This window comes from Ciconia boyciana, chromosome 8 (assembly GCF_034638445.1).
Source record: "Ciconia boyciana chromosome 8, ASM3463844v1, whole genome shotgun sequence".
Lineage (NCBI taxonomy): Eukaryota > Metazoa > Chordata > Aves > Ciconiiformes > Ciconiidae > Ciconia > Ciconia boyciana.
In genome coordinates this window covers 34,877,240-34,897,514 of record NC_132941.1, presented here as the reverse complement: position 1 = coordinate 34,897,514, position 20,275 = coordinate 34,877,240, and positions in this window count along the sequence as shown.

Sequence of the window (20,275 nt, the reverse complement as noted above, 5' to 3'; positions counted from 1 at the left end):
CACTGTGACAGTCACAGTTAGCAATTTCCTCAGACTTCCAAACCAGGATAAAAAACCCCATCTGTTTATAATTGAAGGAAAAGAAAAGCAGTGGGAAAGAGAAGCATTCAACTCGTCCCAATGTGATGGTGTACCTTATTCCTACACATCAGGCATGACTCCTTAGCCAGGTTGCAGGTGGATAATGACTTATTTGTAAGCAAGATTTGCTGGAGCTGGAGGTCTGTCTTATTGCCCCAGGTAGATGATATTTTTTTTTTAACTAGTCTCTTTTTGTCCTTGCCATGTCCTTCAACAGTCCTGACTGCAGATATCCAGGAGAGCTTATCAATGCTTTCTAATTACTCCTTGCTCCTCCTTTTAGGATTTGCCTGCATGAAAGCCTTTTTCCATCCTGAAGGAGTGGTCTACTCTGCATTTGACGTGGCTCACACAAATGATATTTCCTCCACTGAACTTGCCTATTTTTTTCATGGAGTAATTTGGGAACTTAGGAATAGCTATCTTCTTGCTGGCTGATGTATGCTCGTGCAGCTGAGGGAGAGGAAAAACGAGGGGGGGGAAAAAATCAGCAGACAATGAAAAGTAAAATCCTTTTAAAACCTGAATTCCTATGTCTGGGGATAATTCTGTTTAGCTAGTAAAGATTTGAAAGTTTGTCCCTTGAATACAATATACAAACAGTTTTACGTTAAAATAATCACCATTGTGAGCAAGAAGATTTCTCGGCTTGGCCTATATTTATCCTTGAGGCTGGTTTTGTTACCTGCTGTACCGGCTGCTTTTCTGTATTTCCCTGGCATCTCTTGCTGGAGCCTCTCCAGCAGCAGAGCACAGACTTGCCCCCATGTGTTGCATGGGGTCAGTGCTGGATGAAGTGGTAAGCTAAGTTGTCAGGCTTCAAGACATGGCAATTGCTGCTTTATTTTCTTTTTTTTCTTTCTTTTTTTTTTCCCCTCTTAGTAAATTATCTTCTCAGCTGTCACACAGTACCCTTTATTTTGAACACCACCACTAGCAAACTGAGTCCAGGGCTGGAAATTTGGGGGTGCCTGAGCAGAGGCTTGGCACTAGCTGAAACTCTGCAGGACTGACTCATGCCTGGGTGCTTGCTGCCCACTGACCCGGACAGGCACTCGCCTCCCTCACCCCTGGAGGAGAAGCGTTTGTGGTCCGATTTCTACCAAGCCTCCATGTTTCATGTTCCTCGCAGTCTGTCTCTTTTAGGCACTACGAACCTGTCTGTCTTTGTCCCTGCAGATGCAGAAGAGATTACAGTTGTGTTGGGCATCCAAAATGGATCCCATCTGTGAATGTTTCAGTATTCAGCCTGTTATGGAGGATGGGCAATCAGCTCCTATCAACTTTTGAGGAGAGAAGGATGGTTTGAATATTCATCTACCATCTACAACCTAACTCCTCTAATCTTGATATAGTTCTTCTGCTTTTTAGATATTATTGTAAGCACTTATAAGATGTGAATGAAGTTACAGGTTGGGTACAGGTCTCTGTGTTAGCAATTACATGTGCAGCGTAACTCAATCTTGTTTGCACGTGTGGATTTGTTTTAGGCTGGGTAGCTCAATTTGCATGTGTGAAACGCTTAAGTTTTAGTTGTGTGACCTTTTTAATTGTTTGGCTTTTACATGTAAATTGGTTCTATGTCAGCCAAATGCTACCTTAATTGGAAAACAAAATATGCAGCCTGGCACCTAATGTTTCCATTAGCTTGTTTAAGTAGTCTGCAGATTTGGAGTTGGGCCAGATTGTTTATTTAGAATGTATTTTTAATTGGATTATTGGTACATAATAATTGATATATCACTGATCCATTATTAAAATATGGATGTGTTTGAAAGTGTTCTGACACATCCCAGTGGAGTTTAATTGAAATATTTACTCCTATACAGCAGTATAGGCCTTTCTTCTTTCAATGCTAAATAATAAAAAACAAATGGTTTGATGGTATATTTAATATATACCTCCCTTTGTCAAAAATAGATTCATCTTTTGCTCATATTTGAGATATATATTTTGAGCTTTTTTATGTATAAAGAAAGCTACTGTTTTCCTCTAAACCTTCAGAATGGGCATCCTCATTTTTGAAGTAGGAAACCGAAATAAAGACTTGTTTGGTCAGAAAGCTAGGAAATATTTTTTTCTTGGAGTGTACTTCCTTTGAAAACTGACCAATTGTTTCCACTTCTGGGGTTTTTTATCTTTTTAGCAACTTATCTTTTTATACCTGACTAAAACATAAATCCATTCTTAATCCAAGAAAAGATCTCTTGCTATCTCTTAACAACCACGTTGCACTAAAAAGCACTTTTGAGAACAGCTTCGAATGATTTTTTGAAAATGCACCTTTGTTATGTCAACTGGATCATCCTTTGTGACCCTTTCAAAAGGAGAATAGATTTAAGCAGCATGGTTTTTCCCTTCTGAGAAGGCACAGTGGTTAGTGTGGGGTTTTTTGTCTGCCCCTCCCATGCCCAACACCACCCCTACACACACTTGTTCTTGTATAAACCCTGCTGCATGGGCTGTATGTGGTAATTTGGGAGGAGGGGACTGGAAAAAGAGCAAGGCCTGAACATTGCCCTGCTCAGCTATGGCTTCCCCAGCAGCTTGCAGCAGGGCTGCCACCTCTGAGACCCCTTGGGTGCCCACAGAACTGCTCAGCCAAGAGCGTATGGAGTGTCTGAGCTGCTGGCTCTGCTCCTACCCTGGCAGAGCCCAGTCCCATAAGAGCTGCACCAGCTCGTGTTCACCTCTGTCATGATGTTATGTGCTCCTGGACATACTTGCCTGAAGGATAAATGAATAACAAACAAAAATATTGGAAGGGATCCTCCTTATTCCGTCCAGCCGTACATCATTGTGAGTTCATTGCTTTACTTTCAGCCTTTTCCTGGCCATAGACATCTCCCACCCTCTAAAGCTTTTTCCCGTGCTGAGTTACCATCCTTAGAACCAACTGTGTTAGTAGATCCTTTGGAGGTTTCTGGCCCAAAGGTCTTGCTAGCTCAGACCTGAGCTGATGTTTCTGTGAGAGGCGGCTTCTTTCTCAAATCCCTTTTCTCTGTGTTCTTGTCTGGAAGGATGTAATCATGCTCTGTCACTTGGAGCTGCTCTGTATTTTGGAGAGAGTAATGACATTTCGCCACACTTGTCGTCTTGACTGATGTGCTGAATGTTGTGGGGTTTTTTCGGTAAAGTTCATGATAAAGCTAGAACTGTTTTAAGCAGGCATTGGTTTCCAGTAACTGTTACTTGCCCAGCCAGAATCTGATGGATTTGTGGTGGTGGTGTCAGTGTTTTTTGCAAGCAAATGTATAGATGTGTCAGCCTAGTTAAAGCCCTTACAGCAGATTTTGGTAGCTCTTCTTCCAAAGAGATGAGATGAATGTGTGCTAAGGACCGGAGCCCGAGGGAACAGCAGTGTTGCATGCTCTCCCCAGTGCAGTATTTAAACCCCAAACCACAGTCTGAAAGTTTGGGTTGTGCAACTTTGAGGTCAAGATCAGCCTATATAATTGGGGAGAAAATGGATTTATTTTGCATGACTTCAGTGACTGTTATGTTGATGTTTAACTGTATGCTTTTAAAAAGAAAAGGGGGGGGTGAGGAGAGGGAAGGAACGTGCTGTTTTACTGCTAGATGGAGGTCCCCCTCAGGAGCATGCAAGGGTAGTGATCCTTCTGTGTCCCTCTGAGTTTCCAGCTGGCATCTGAACCACACCTCACTTTGCATTGCTGAGTCAAGAATGACTAAGGGTACCAAGGCAGAGAAAATGTCATGCAGCCTATCTGTCCCTCGCTGGTCGTCTTGTGGAAAGAATTTTTGTCAGATGCTGTTGAAAATTTGAGAAGGCTAGAAAGTGTTTTTGTTGTCCTTTTAGGCTGCTTAGGTTTGAAGCTTCTTCCCCTTCCTACCTTGCACATCTTGCAAACTTCTTAGCTACTGACACCAACTATGTGTCTAGATCCTTCCAACATTTTCTTTGTTAATCTGAAATCTTAAATGATTTGTGGGTTTAGGGTAAACTCTTTGTTTCCAGTTTCTAGGCAAAATGTTTTTACTTGTACAAGTATCTAATCAGAGTAATGAAGCCTCTTTTCTTTAATGACACCTATTGCTGAAGACTCACTGCCCCTGCCTGCAAAGCAGTGTTTCTGATGGAAGGAAGACAAAACACTTTTAGTCAAATATAATGACAAGTTTATTCCAGAATATCAGAAATTATCCTCTGCAGTATTGCCTCTCTTGCTTACCAAAGTCACCAGATTCTTCTAGTTTGAGGCATGTCTAAAATGCTTACCCTGCTGTAAAGGTTAATGATGGAGGAGTTGGAGCTGGGGACCATGTCCCACTCAGAACAAAAAAACCAAAATGCCCCCTCCATAGCTTGTTAATTCCTGTAACCTCCCTGTCCTGGCCAGGATAGTCATTGCCCTATCTGCCACTTGGTTTGACTCAGGTTTCCTTCAGCTAGAAATAGTTCATAGCTGTTGCCTTCTCTATCCCAGTGCAGCTCTCTAAAAGCTGAAGCCATCTGTCTGTACACTGAGCGCCCGCAGGTACAAGCTACTCAGTCATGTCTCAAAGCAAGAAACCCTTTCCGTGTTTGAGATGACGGGTCAATCGCTGTCACTGTGGTTCTTGCAATCACAATAATCATTATGGGTGTCACAATTAGCATATGGCAAAGGTGACCCTCCTGGTTGCTACTAAGTCACCATGGAAGCTGACTGTTAATGGAGAGAGATAGATATCTCTCTACATATTAAAAAAAAAAAAAGTATTTTCAGAGTGATCTTGCTGAACAGATTTCCATGTTCACTGTGAAATCTGGGCTTTTATAGGATTCAGAGCCCCAATCAGGGTACTTCCACAGGGTGGGAACTGTAAGAAAGTACAACCATCCCTAGCATACAGATAGCCAGTACAGTATTATGAGTTATCATGGTCCTTAAACATGAAAAAGACTATTTCTCTGTAAGAGCAAAAATGCCCTGGAGGGACAAATAGAGGTTTTGGCTCTTACCAAGAAATGAAAGAATGAAAATTTACCTGACGCAGCTTTTGTTCACATATGGCATGGATTCACTTATTCTCTTATCTGTAGTAGTGCCAATGGTCAATTTGAATCCTGGGTCATTTTAAGACTAGGGAAAGCCTTGGCAGCAACATCTCTAATTCAGCTTGGTATTTCTGGAGGGAACTATCTTTTTGCAAGAAACTTCTTTCCTAGAGAAAGGAGCAGTTAATACCTAATACTCTACTTACATTCCCAGATACTAGTATTCTTATTATAACATTGCATGAGAAATTTAGGATTTAAAAAAAAAAAAAATCACACCGGGATAATGCAGAAGAACAGATACAGTCAGTAGTGAGTAAGGCCACCAGCATGTTTTGGAAATGTAGGGGCAAAAGACAGGGTGGTTTTCTTTTCTGGAGAGAAAAAAAATTATCAACTCTCTGCCTTTATCAATCACTTATTTCCTCTGGAAGAAAAAAGATTCCCAACAATCTTGCATCTCTCTCTCTCTCTCTGGAAGCCCCTATACCTGTTCTTCAGTGAGGATTTACAGTCCTTGGTAGAGTCCCAGTACCAGTGTGCTGTTTCTTAAATGAATCTTAAAGGGCTCATTTCCTTAGTTATATTCCCATTTTATTTAATTACACTTCCTGAAGAGAAGCCATTCTATTTTATGTTTAACACTGCTGTCTGCATGGGAAGTGAGAGGTAGATAGAGCTGGTAAAAATCTACTGCAATGAAGCTTTTTGTGACAGTAATGAAGCTGTGACCATATCACTATGATATCTGGAAAACAGATTTCTCCAGCATTGTTTTATTTGTTTTCATTCTTTGAAGATTTCAAGCAAAGCATTTTATAAAAAAAATTATTAAAACCCATTTTTTAGAAAGTAATGCTTTTTTTTTTAAGGTTATACTTGCTGCAAAATTTCCTCTGGTTCTAACTCCTTTGTCTGAAAAGCTTGAAATGACTTCAGTTTAGCTGAAATAAATCTGTGAATCTGAAAGGGAATTTAATGCTTGCTCCAAGAGAGACTGTTTTTAACCTTTCATTGCCAGTAAGCAGGCCAGTTAAAGGGAAGATAACTGATTTTTGAGGTGCATCACCTCCAGATCCCTTAGATAGACCCCTCTGTCCGAATGGGAATTCGGTGTGAGAGGAAGGGTGAGGGAAAGCAGAAGTCTGTCTTGCTATTTCTGAAATGCCCCATTATGACTTTTGCAACCGTTCTGTCCCCCTTTCTCTAAGGTGGTAGCTTAGCCCTCTCTGTGAAAGTTAGGAGTATTACTGCTTCCCTGGTTTCTTAAGTGTGTCTCAGCTGGGATACAAAGCCAAGCTTAGTGCAATAAACCTGTTAGACTTTCATCTTTTTAGCCAGGTCAAAGGATTGGTATATAGACCAGCACTATGCGTTGCTGCTGTTATATGTAAAAGTGGTTGAAAACTAGAGGTAAAAAGATGAAATTGGTTGTATGGCTGTAGCAGTCGATATCAAAGAGTAAAAGACACAGGAAACAACAGTGGTCTTTACCAGTCAAATAGCTTTTCTGCAGCCTCTCCACCAGCGCATGCTCTTGCTTAATCTCAGTCCTAACAGATATTGATCAACAAAATTGCTTTTCAAGGTCATCGCTCTGGACAGAGCCTTGCACCAGAGATAAGCAGCACCTGCTTTGCAGGCGCGGCGATGCCCAAGGTAGCCCATGAGAGCTGCTCCTCCAGAGCTGCAGGGGCTGTGGCCTGCCTTGGCAATGCCGGAGGCTCCTGAGGGTTGTTCAGATCGTCCAAATGCTGTCTGAGAGCAGCGTGACCCTGTGGCTTTATAAAACTTTAAAAAGAAAATCCTTTGATTATAAGTTTAGTGACGAATGTTTAAAATTAATGGTGCCTATGTGAAGTTTGTCTGTGGATAAGCTGACTGAGTTTAATCACTCCTGGAAGAATTCTCCCCCAATTAAAATGAGGGGCGCATCTAATTTTCTTAGGACGCAAAGTATTGGGAAAATTATTACAAAACGTATTGGTTTGTTCTTGTATTGAGAGTTAACAATGGGACTGGAAAAAAAAAGAAACTTTGAAATATTTTCTGTCCAGTAAATATTACTTACTTCCTTCTAAATGACAAAACTCCTTCCTCACTGAGGACAGCTGAACTACATGGGAACAGACACTGGAGTGATTTTTGGCTACAATAGATTGAAAAGCTGCTTCCTAGTGGATAACTGAATAATGGTAGCAAAACCCTCAGAATTTATTAACTAAAAAGGTTAAGATTTGGGAGTCACCCAAGCACGCTATTTTGGGAGGCTGTAAAATTTAGAGCCTAAACTATTTTCTGTTTTCCCTGGAAAACCACAGTGGTGTCACCCACCTTTGCACTGAAAACCTTGTGAAATGAGTCCAAGCTGCTTAAGTTCTCTTCTGCTCCGTTAGCTGGATGTATAATGAAAATCTCGGGTTAATTATTAAAAAGGAAAATGACTAGGAAGACACCTGATGGATAGCATCTTTTGTAAACTCTGCTTCATTTTGCAGTGAGGGATCAACTGCCCAATAAATGGCAGAGACACCCTTCAGTGTTACTGCGTTATTTTTGGTGGAAAAGGATGGCAAAAAATGAAGGTGTACCAAGTTCAGCCTCTCTCAGAAACTGTCCTATTAGATTGCTGGGTTGGGTTGGGGCTTAATGTGCGAGTAGTGTGTTAAGCCATTTGACAGCCCTATCTCTGGACAGTAACCTGTTTTCTGGGGTAAGCTGGTACATCTCCAGTGATGCTGTAATTTGTATTCACCTATACCGGATGTTAGTGTCTGAAACGGCACATGGAGTTCTTAGGGCCTTCCCAGCATCCCCAAAACAGCTTATTTTCTTTCTGTATGCCTACCCTGTGAACATCAGGGCTAGAGCTGGCAGGCTTGAGTAGATTTTATAAGCCCACCTCCACTTATGTGTGACAGAAAATCAGCCGACACATAATCAATTTATTTCTCTGGTGCAAAGAAATAATAGGTTGCAACTGGTTACCATTTTCTAATGATCTCTGTGCATTGAAAGTGTCATCAGCTTTGTTCCGTGTAATTGCATTCTTTAAATGTGGCTATTTGTGGTAGATTATAGCGTGCAACTACAAATGTATTTGAGCAGACAGCAGATGAAGTCCATTGGTTCTCCTTTTAGCCTTACCCAAGCAGTTTGCTTGGTTTTAGCGCAGTAACAGCTGGCTTACCTCTGTGAGAGGAGGTAAAAGCAATGTCTGAGGTGCACTTCAATTCCACAAAAAAATATTCAGTTGTCTTGGCCTGTCTTCTATTTCTTGAGTTATATCAATATAACTACAGAAACTTCAGTTTCCACTGTTGTGAAATACTCCTTAGAAAACTACAGAATTAGTAAGGAACTTCATGCTAAATATTCAAGCATCCTTATGCACTACATATTTTATACAACATTTAAAATAAAACACGCACACCAAAAAAAAAGACAGAGCCTCCTGTATTAGTATAGAGAGTTGGGGAAGGTCTTTGCTGTCTTCACTATAGGCTGTATCATTCTAAAGTCAATACTGATCCTATTTTCAGTTGCCTCAGATAACTTAGGAACCCAAAGAGTGGAAGTTGCCATTTTTTTAACCATTAGTTCTTATGTAGTGATATAGGCTAGTTAGTTTTTGTTTTTTCCAATTTATTATAAGAATTGAGTGGTAATTTAGTCTTCATGCTAGCTTAATCTTCAGCTCAGTGACCGTCGATTACTAACAGAAAGACATTGATGCTGCTTTAACAATTATGTTTTCAAGGTCAAATGGAAATGAGAAGTGAGTGACCACTCTTGTATCAAGGTGCCCAGGCCCGAGACATGCAGGAGTCATTTCCAAACACTGATCTTGCTTTATTGAAAAAGAGCCATACCCTTCAAACTTTCCCAAAATCTTAATGACTGTCCATCTCTTCTGTTCTACCTCTCCAATACTTGCTTAACCTGTATTTTCATTTTGAATTCCTTTAATGTACTAATGACTCTCATCTGTGTGTCAGAAAACACGCTAGGTGGATGTCTCTGGATGGAAAACATGGGACTGTCTCATAGTGAGACCATGGTGAACTTCTCCCCCAAAAGTAACCAGCACAGTCTTTCTTTTTACCTGTGCACGTGACTCTGTGTGCACACACACAGAGTATACTTAAAACATGACAAACATGGTTATTCTTTATGTAAATGAAAGAAGGTGTGTTCACTATAGAGGAGCTCCTTTTAAAAAAAAAAAAGTGTATAAATGTTGGGCGGGGGGATACTTCCCACGTGGTGTCGTGTTAATGAGCAGCTACATTTCCTAACCCAGTAGCAGTGCTGGATAAATGTGAGCTCCAGAACACGTTCCCACCTGCATCCCTGTGCAGCAAGAGTCAATTGATACACCTCATTTGAAACAACGTCTTGCATAGAGGAAAGAGGAATTGAGCATCTATCACCTGTTGTGGGAAAAGGGTCCTCTCTTCTCCTCACCTGAAAAATAGAGGAGATGGTAAATGAAATATTTATTTTCACATGCCAAGGGGTGTTGACTCCCTGAACCCAGGCATCTCTCCGCATGTTCTGTGTCTCGTTCTCTGATTAGCGTTGATCTTGTCTCACAGTCAGGAGACTTGCCTTTATTCAGAAAGGGAGGCTAATTTTCTACAGCTCTAAAGCAGTGCTCCACTGAAAATCATCCCTATTTTTTGTGCAGGAGAACTAGTATTGCTGAAGGGCAAGCTACTTGAGAATCCAGAGGAAACTATACTAGTGTCATCAAAAAAGAGAAACTCAAAGACTGTGCCTAAGGAACTTCCAAATGTCAGATCCTTATAGGGGGCAGGAGGAGAAACCTAAAGAATGTGCTCCTCTGAGGCCGTGCTCAGTAACACATCGTGCATGGACCTAGCACTCATGAACCACAAATCCTGTTTCTTGAAACCACAAGCCCTGGCTTCGTTTCTTACCTTCAATTTGCTGCCAACACATACAAACATAGATAGCACACGCAGTTTGGTTTTTACGTGATTGTGCTAATAGGTTGTATGAAAGAAGTTACCACTTGCAGCATATATAGGCAATTTAGGAATTTTTACAGTGAAATACCATTAGCAGATGGCAGAGGAATATTATGAGTTGCACAAAGTCCAGCTGTAGTAGCTAAGCAACTGCCTTGCGTGCTTCTTCTCCTTTGGAGAGAGGACTTATGCAGGGGGGAGAACAACTCACATTAGCGTTGGAGCTAATTTGGCCGACTTTCCCATCCAACTCCTTCACGTCTTTTCCCCTGTGGCAGGTACCTTTATTTTACCTCTTCCCAGATCCCCGTGGCCATTCAGAAGTACTCCCTTCATGCCCAAATGCTGTTGGGGGGAACACCACATGGTCCTGGCTGGAGCTGTGCAGCCCTGTGCCGACATGGGCAACTGCAGCGCTCAGGGCTGTACCCTGTCCGCCTACCCCTCCCTGTGCAGTGGCATCTGTGCTTGTGCAAGACAACTTGTCTCAGTAGTTCCTACTCTCTAAAATTTGGTCTATCTTACTTGAAGCAAGAAAAAAGCAAGCAAAATAATTTCTATTTCTGCCTCTTGCTTTCCTAACCCTCCCTAACCCCCAGTATGCTGAAATGCCTGGATCTGTATTTCATGTTTGATCAGAGGGACGTAGGTGTGTTTGAGGAACTTGACTTTAAAAATTAAAAATTTCATTAAAAATTATTCAGTGGGAAGTGACACGGTGGGCTCTCTGTCTGGGTCCTGTCTGTCTGCCAAGCCTGCTGTCATGGGTACTGCTGTGGTCATTTTTGGGAGGCAGACATTAGCGTGAGGTGAACGAACTAAATTCTTGTGGGTCAAACTCAAAGGCCCTTGAGAGATATTTCAAGGCTGTCCATCTGACATGTTTGAAGGACAGCAGAAGAGCAGGAAATGAGATAAAATAAGTGTTGTGGGAAACTTTATTTGCAAACTTTCTTGTGTCAGTCCAATGCTGCTCGGCTCAGCCCAGCCACAGCTGCGTGCCCCCATCCTGGCAGCGCTCCTCAAGGGGGCTGTCCCTATGCCCTTCCCACCCCTTTTGTCACTGTGCAGGTGACCGGCTTTCAAGCCAGCAGATGTTTGGGAAGCCTCTTTTATTTGTGCAGCTTCTGGTGTTTGTACATGAATTAGCCTCTTTAGCCACAATTGCCTGTCCCTGCCAGGATAGCTTGCTTGCCCACCTCTGTGCCTGCAGTCTTCCTGAAGGAGGGTGGCAGGTACGAAGAGGGACCGCAAGAGTTTAAAACTTCAAGCAAATGTGCCATACGTACATGAGCAGCACTGGGAAAATGGGGAAAAAGGTAAACTGGGGGGAAGGGGAAGGAGAAGACTTAAGCAGAAGGAAGGTCGTTCCCTCTGCCCTAGGTTGGGAGGTAGCCCTGCTGCCTGCAGAATGAGCAGGTAACAAAGAGGAGGAAGGTGTCACCTTGGCCTTGCTGTGGGACCAGCTACAACTCACTGCTGTAGCACTGGTCGCAACTTCTGTTATTTGGCCTTTCCTAGTCAAAAAGAGGGGTTTGGAACAGCTGAAGTCAATTAAAAGTGAATGCAGAAGTGACAGAGAGAGCAGGTACCTGCAGCAGCTGGGAAGAGGGGAAGGAGGGAAGGAAAAAGGAGGTGTCTGAAGTGGCTTATCTCCTCAAAGCCTCATTGTTACCCTTCCATTGTTACTCTTTTTGCCCTTCCTCTATTTTTTCCTCTTTCTCTAATTGTTTTTTTCCTTCAGCATTGCTCCTTTTGTTGAAGGTAGGTTGTCTAGTCAGCAGCAAAGACCTTAATATCAGACTTTATGGGACCAGTTGCACAGCTGGTGTGCTGGACATCACCTGCTAGAAGGAGTATCTACTCCAGAAGCTTCCGAAAACACCACAAATATTATGTCATCCACTGTTTTTGAATGTGGTGCTGTGTCAGGAGCTTCATGTATGACTACATGGGTATTTCTTGTGGGTTGTTCAGCAGTAGTCTTGTAGTAGTGAAGTATAGTAGAGGTTTGGTGATTTAGAAGAATTTTGAGGCTTGTCATGGTGTTTAAAAACTTTATAGAAAAAAAAACCCCAACATTTAAGGTTTCCCTGAGAAAACAAAATGTATATAGACAGCCAGCATCTTGGAAAATCTCCAGCAAACCTCACAGAGGGAATTCAGTGAAGCCTTTTCTCTGTAAATATCTATGGTGAATCATGTTATGTGGCTATCAAATTTGATACTGTTCCCTTTTAGTAAGTGGCTAAAGAAATAAAATTAACCTAGGTTGTAAAATCCAAAATTATTAGGGGGAAAAAAATCCTCAGAAAAACTACCCCAAAAAGGTACGTACCGTAGAAATAAATTTCAAAAATGAAGTCATCTGTTTCCATGCAAGTTGTCCTGTAATTTTGCAGTACTAAATCCTTGGTGAAAAGCTTGTACTCATCCTTAGTGCAGGAAAGGAAGATCAGAGACCTTTCTAGTCCGTGTTAAGCATCGCTATTTTTTTACATACTGTTAAATGCTGACCATAAATACTGCATATTGCTTCTAATTATTCATGTCTTGCATCAGCTTCAAAATCAGTGAAACTGTTCTCATATATAATTAAGGAAGAAAGGCTATAGTGTCCCAGGAAGGTACCTCACAGTGCCACTGTCTGCCTTTTCTAGCAAAAGCATGAAGTAGGTAGCAGCCCCTGACAGAGAGAAGCATATCAAGATAGATTACCAAACACTTACAAAATAAATCAAGCAGAACAAGAACTTTTTTCTGAGAAATGCTATATTAATGCTTCACTAGACTGACCTCACTACTGTAGAATATTAATAAGTGAGGCATTATTTGTGGGTGGGTGTGGATGTGTGTGTACATACCTATATATTATAGAAGGACATTTATTTTATAGAAGATAAATCCCTCTAGCTTTCAGAACAGGGGGCTCTTTATAATTGACTACAATCACTTGCCCAGAAATACCCAAATTCCCCCTAAATACTATATGAGATACTTAACTGAGTTAATATTGTAATGGATTGGAACAAAAATTATCAAGCTCTCCAGGTTAAAAAAAAAAAAAAATCTTTATAGTTCAAAACTAACCTCCAGTGCTAGTAGCTGCCTCTGGTGTTTCCTCTTGTCCTAGAGAGGGATGCTCCTGTGGTTTGGGGCATGAAGCAGTCAGTTGCTAAGTGGTGGTATAGGGCTCTCCAACCCACAGCATCTTCCAGATAGCACAAACTAGATGCAGAAGGCTTCTGTAAGTCTTTCCTAAGTGAGCAGATCTCCAGTGTTTTGGATGGCTAACAGGAATAACTTAATGTGTTCAAGGCTTCACTTGAAAGAGATTCACATGCTGAAGTCAGTTTGTCAGCTGCAGCGCTGAGCTGGGCCCAGCGGTGGCTGACCTTGTGATGCTATTCACAGGTGCACACCGTTTCCAATATTTTCCTTTCGGCAAGGAGGAAGGAGCAGACATCAAAACCTTTTTTTATATACATGTTTGACATTTCACAGTGCATTTGTTCATCAAGTGTACGTGATTTATAGGTACTGTGCATTTGTGATGTGCTACTCTTGCTCTATCAGAACGATTGCCTGTAATGCTGGCAGCAGCAGAGAAAACTGTGGCTAATCCTGGTAATCACTCAGACTTGTTTATGCTGTACATATTTATCTATTGTAAATGTATGTTTGATAGGCCAGGAGTTCAATAAAAGTGAATTTGTGTCTAACCTTGTAATACCATAGCTGCTGCCAAATTAGTTCTCGGGAGCAGAGGTCTCTGCAGCCTTAAACACTGCTGGGAGTGCTGCTTACGCAGCCCTGCTAACATTTAAATAAGCCTCCTCCGTGCAAACAACTGTTCCTTACTGAACACAGGGTAGATAATTTGTGGTTATGCGTTGGCAGTAAAGCTTAGGAGATGGTGTGCACCTTGGGACAGTGGCCTGGTGTAATGTATAGCTTCAGCTCAGCCTATGTCCCAGGCTGGCAGCAAACTCTATATTATCTAAGTTGTCTCGGGCCACGTTTATATCGGTTACAGAGATTTACAGCAAACTTGTGCTTCACAGAACTGAGCAGGGTTTTACTGAAGACTTTGTGAGTTCCTGTTAGCTACAATAAGGATATTATTGCTGCTAGTCCCATTATGGTCGGATGAATTACTAATGTGTCGTTCACCATGCTGCAGAGCATGCCTGCAGCTGCAAATGGGACAGAGCTGGCTGGTGGCATCTGAAAGCCTCTGTGGGAGGCAGATAAATGGCAGAAGTTTAGAGCTGGGCTTGTCTTGTAAACAAAGTTCCACCAAACCAAAAGAAATATATGGACTTTTCAACACTTGTTTGTTTGACTTCACTGGAATTAAAACCAGGCACGTGAATGTTCAGAGGCCTGAGGGAGGTCTCCAGAAATAGCACAGGAATTTAGAGCGTCCCAGGGATAGGGATGCTGCATTACTAGCAGGTGCCTTTTTGGCAAGCAGTTTGGGGTTTAAGTTGTGTTTCCACTCAGCTGCATGCCCCGACTTTTTTTGGGGGGGTTGGGGGAGGTAAGCACTGGTCTTCACTTAGAAATGCTGTCCTGAGAAATACTTTGTTCTCCAACTGATATTTTCTCATAGAAAGCTTCTGCTTCAATAAATACTCAGTTTGAAAAGGGAAAGAACAGCAACATTTTATTTTTTTTAGGGAAGGCTTCTGACCTGCTGTATTTCAGAGGATGTGCTACTGCGAAGGCTTGGATATCATAGAAGTAAAGCTCCTGCTATTACTTCTCAACAGAGATCCTAAATCCCTTAGCACTTGAGAGCCGATTCAAAGCTCAATTCAAGTGAGAGTCTGAGGCTTTTGCTACTGTGGGATGTAATGTTTCCAAGGCACCTCACTGTACGTATGGAAGCCACGGGTAAGCTGTGATGGCTGGAATTAAAGGCCTGCACCAAAGCCCAGTGACGTCAATGGGTCCCCAATGAGCCCTTATGGTGTGCTTTACTCTTGGTGGGGAGTTGGCAGGAGGGTCATAAATACATCTGGCTCAGCCTCAGGGAGCTGCTTTGGATTTGGTTCATGTGTGGACGAGTGCTTTCGCTTTTCCAGTATGCTTTCTTCTCTCATAATGTATATAGGATGACCAAAATCTGGGTGCCATGTTTATGAAAATGTGATGTGGGAAGATCTCTTGTGGACAGGTTGGTAATCAAGCCCCGTGCCTGATCTGTTTGGTGAGCTGCAGATCCTTTTATTTGTTATCTGCAGCCCCATGGGAGAGGGGAGTTTATTTACAAGTTACAATGAAATAAAAGCTGAGGAAACAAGTTGGCTAAAAAGACTGCAACAGGGAAGGTTATCAAGCTTGGAGGAGCAGGAGGGTTGCAGTGTAACCAGCCGCTGTATAGTGGTGTTAGTTGTTAAGGGATTAAGCACATTTCGGTAGGCTGATGCAGAAAGGTGATGAGCATCTGAAACCTCCTGTGGGGCTGGAGCTGCTCAGCACCTTCTGGGTTTGGTTGCAACATGTGCATGGTTGGGATATCTGCATGATCAGCACCTGTCTGACCGCTGCTTTGTTATTTACTTGTGAAGTGCAGTAATGCAACATAAACCTTAAGGTTCACTAAATTCCCTGTGCTCTCACAGGAGGTATGGTGAAGGTACAATCTGCATGCACACTGAATTGCTATCTGGACAAAAAAAACCCCACCTGCTGAAATAGAAGCATCAGAAAAATATATGGTTATTTAGGCTTTTGGTTAACTCTTCTGTAGTGTTCAGTAGTAATAAAAAGATGATGCTTTGGGGCTAGGGTAGGTGTATGTCTTTTCTACCAGAGGGAGAGGGGAAAAAAAATCCTCATGTGTTGGTAGCTGTTTCAGGTGAGGAAATAGTCAACATTGCACTAATTTGCCACTGGAGCAGAAATGTCAGGAAGGATTGTGAAAATGCACTGATGGTAGCAATTATATTGATAACCTACCATTCCCAGAAGCAGAGAAATCAATCTTGCACTGACAGGACTCTGACAAATTTCTATGAAAATCAGAAAGGAATCAATATTTGATGTGTGATAGAAATAGCTGTGAGGATTTTCTTGGTTTTCATGGTTTTCCCCTATCTTTTTTTTTCTTCCTCCAAACAGCATGGTTGAAAACACTGTAAATTAGAGAATTAAGAGAAACATTAAAATACAAGTGTTATTAGATATGTAGAATGGCCACCTGACTAACCTGGCTTTCTTTATACTTAATTGTGTGTAGCATTTTAATAGCTTTGACGTTTAAGAAGAGTGCTCTCCGAGTCCCTTATTGTCTGCTGAGGGATTGGGGGGGTTACATTACTGATATTGAGTTTTACACTCCCCCCCCGCCCCGACAGCCCTGCATCAGAGCATTAGAAACAATTTACCTTTTGTCCTGCCATTAGTTAACTAGATGAGTTCATTGCTCTGTTAAAAGGACATGCTCCTACAACTTCACCTCCCTGGCTGATCCTTTACTCACAGCTGTGTGCCAGGCAATAATTTTATTTGGTAGTGAATGAGAAATTTTGATGTTCCACAAACTTGTCTTACCTCCCCTTCTTCTTAGCAGAGATGCTACAAAAACTTACACCAGCTCATGGTCTTCTCAAACTCTGGTTTCAAGCCCTTTGGTGTGTCACCAACCCTACACTTTGCACTGAATTTCATTTTTGTTTTCACACTGTTGTGGATTTTATTTTAGTTCTAACACATATGGAAAGGGAGCATTTGGACCTCAAGAGAGCTTTCCATTTTGAAATATAAGTGAATTTGTGATTGGGAAGCTGAAATAAAAACAAGTGTTTTGAACGCACTGAAATTTTTTTTTTTCAGATTTTTGGTTTGCTCCTTTGAGATGTTTCTTTTTTAACCCAGTTTGGAGTGGGGATAGCTGTAGAAATGTTCTGACACCTGTGAGCTGAAATGGATTATGCAAACTTACAGCGACGAAATAAGGGAATAAAGTTGACTGTCCTACCTGCATTCTGTTGTTTCCTTGTTACTCGCTATGCTGAGAAGAAAGCATAATCTTTGGCAAAAAAAGGTAAGACTAATGGAAGCAATTTGAATCCTACCAGATTATAAAGGACTGCAAAAGATATGAAGGAGATGGTTAAAAGTTCATGAGCTGCAACAAAATCGCATACCAGTAATTGAGAATTTGCCCCTTTCAGCAGTATGTGCAAGAAAACTAGAGGCTTTGGAATATATTAGATTGGGAGCATTAAGTTTAACTAGAAATTGCTAAATGAAATGTTTAATAAAATCTCGGTAAGAAAAGAAAGAACACTTTGCTCAAAGCCATATCTCCTAGGAAATGTATATGAACCCAACAGTCTGGGCAGAGCATTGACCGTGTATTGCAAATTTGTGTGATAGAGAAACGTAATGTGAGTCTGAACCGCTAGAGAGCCAAACCTGCAAAGGTCCAGGCAGGACCAATTTATTCTTGCTGTGAATAATAACCAGGCCAAAGTCGTGTACTGTGTGAAATGCTACATTTCTGCAAAGAGCAGTGAGTGCTAGAGGGTGAGAAGAAAGTTTGTTTTTTCATAATGAGGAAATAATGTAAATGTGTGTAACTGTAGAGGCCTACAAAGGTGTTTGAGGAACACCAAGGGACTGACACTACCTGCTGCCTCTCTTGCTGTGCCTTTGTGAGATGGCATTTAAAAGGGCAGTGAAAGCCCCAGACTGAGCTCTTGCAGGAGTCTCTCAGGGCCTGCAAGCCCAAGGACCAGGAGGTGTCCTGGGGCTGGAGCAGGGGGATGTGGGTAGGAGGAAAGTGCTCTGGTACCCCAGGAACATCCCTGGTTTGGAGGGTGGCTGTAACTGGTGCAGTAGCTTGATGTGTAGTTGCAAGAACTCTTTTTCCAGGAGCAGGGGTAGTTAAGATAACCCAGATATCCAGTATCTGCTGCCCTTTCTAATTCTTTCTCCTTTGTCTTTCTAACAGTTGAAATTTATAAATAACGTCAACATGGGGAAGTAATAGTGTACTGCTGTGAAAGTAGTGCCAAGAAAGGTGGATAGCAAAACCCGCTTTGTTCTACACTAAATGGATTTAAGGGACATGTACTTGCCATAATTAGAATATTGCAACAGTCTTTGCAAACCTTAATTAGCGTCACCAGATTAGGAACTCAAACAAAACTGTAATGCCAGCACCTAACAGGCTTCTTGAGTCAAAGGAAGCTAATCCCAAATTACTCACAAATGACTTGCACACTGTGAACACAGAGCAGGGGAAGTGAATTGTTAAAAAAAAAAAAAAAAAAAAAAGGTAAAAACAATTCTTCCCTTAGAAATGGGATGAAATCAGTTTAGTTTGCCATGCAGAAGCTCGTGTGTCAGAATTGCTCCTTGGGTTCACAGGCTGGCCTGTCTCTCAAAGGTTTTGAACAGAACCGGTCCCATTGGCAAAATGAATCCCATAATGCAAAAGAATTTTTGAAATGAGAAGATTTTTTTTCTAGATCTCAGATTAGCATGAGCAGCCTGACTTGGAAATTTTCATGAGTCTAAAATGCCCAACAGTCATGTAAATCAAGTTCATTTACAGCATTTCATTTCTAATTTCTTTAATTCTAAATTAACCTATCTTCTGAAACAAAAAAGATGTTCTCTTTCATCAAAAGGAACTGTGTTTAGCAGTGTCATAATATCCCATTCTTTCATCCTTGATATATTTTAAAAGAGAACTTGCTGTAAATTACTCTTTCCACAAGTAGCTGAGCTTTAACAAAGTGTCATTTTCTGGTGGAGAAATGTCTCTTTTTAAAAACTCTTGGGAATTTTACACAGTGAATGATGCTCCATAGGAACTAATACACTGCGGTTTGGCATTCCAGTGCATTTTGAATGCTTTCAGCAAAGCAAAATGTGTGGTGAACCAGTCATGTCTGGAATATTCAGTGTCATGTGAGTATTCCTGTTGTGTATAACCATAATTTTTGTCTTTTTCTTGTTGTAGATATTTCAGCATGCTTTGGCACTCTTGCTCTCTTGTTGAATGCACACCAAAACATGTGTTGTGGTTTAGCCCCAGCTGGCAACTAAGCACCACACAGCCACTTGCTCACTCCCCCTCGGTGGGATGGGGGAGAGAATCTGAAGAGTAAAAGTGAGAAAACTCATGGGTTGAGATAAAGACAGGTTAATAGGGAAAGCAAAAGCCGCGCACAGAAGCAAAGCAAAACAAGGAATTCATTCACTGATTCCCGTGGGCAGGCAGGTGTTCAGCCATCTCCAGGAAAGCAGGGCTCCATCACACCTAATGGTTGCTTGGGAAGACAAACAACATCACTCCGAATGTCCCCCCCTCCTCCTTCTTCCCCCAGCTTTATATGCTGAGCATGATGCCATATGGTATGGAGTAGCCCTTTGGGCAGTTGGGGTCAGCTGTCCCAGCTGTGTCCCCTCCCAGCTTCTTGTGCTCCCCCAGCCTCCTCACTGGTGGGGTGGGGTGAGAAGCAGAAAAGGCCTTGACTCTGTGTGAGCGCTGCTCAGCAATAATGAAAACATCCCTGTATTAACAACACTGATCCAAAGCATAGCCCCATGCTAGCTGCTATGAAGAAAATTAACTCTATCCCAGCCAAAACCAGCACAAAATAATTCTTTGTAACTTTAAATTCAGAAGCTGGGTTTTTTCTGTCTGTCTTCCAAGGCAGGCCAATGTTTCTGTCCGTAGCAGCAAAGCTTATCTGGCAGCTGAGAGTGACTGGATATAACACTGGAAACACAACAGCAGCACAGTTAGTTTATTTGCTAGAAAAGGCATCACCAGCTGGGCTCTAAACTTAAGGACCACTGACTGGCCAAGCAGATTGCAAACCCTTTTTATAGAAGTCTTTGTATCTGGCAGAAAAAATGACAAATATGCTTTCAGTGTCCCCATGAGATGCACATATTTCAGCACACAGAACATCTTCACGTAGTGAAATGGGTCTCCGGATTTCCTCAGAGCACTGAGATTCTTTGTGTTCTTTCATGCTTCATTCTTTTGTGCACCTCTTTTGCTTGGATATTACTGCTCATCTTTCTTTTTTTAACCAGGGCTGTTTGAATTCTGGGAAAGTAGCCCTTATATTTGGCCACACCAACTCCTGACATAGGCAGCCAACTGAGTGTATTATATGTAAAGAACATCTTTTATTCTATGTCCATATAAAAACCTAGCATTAGA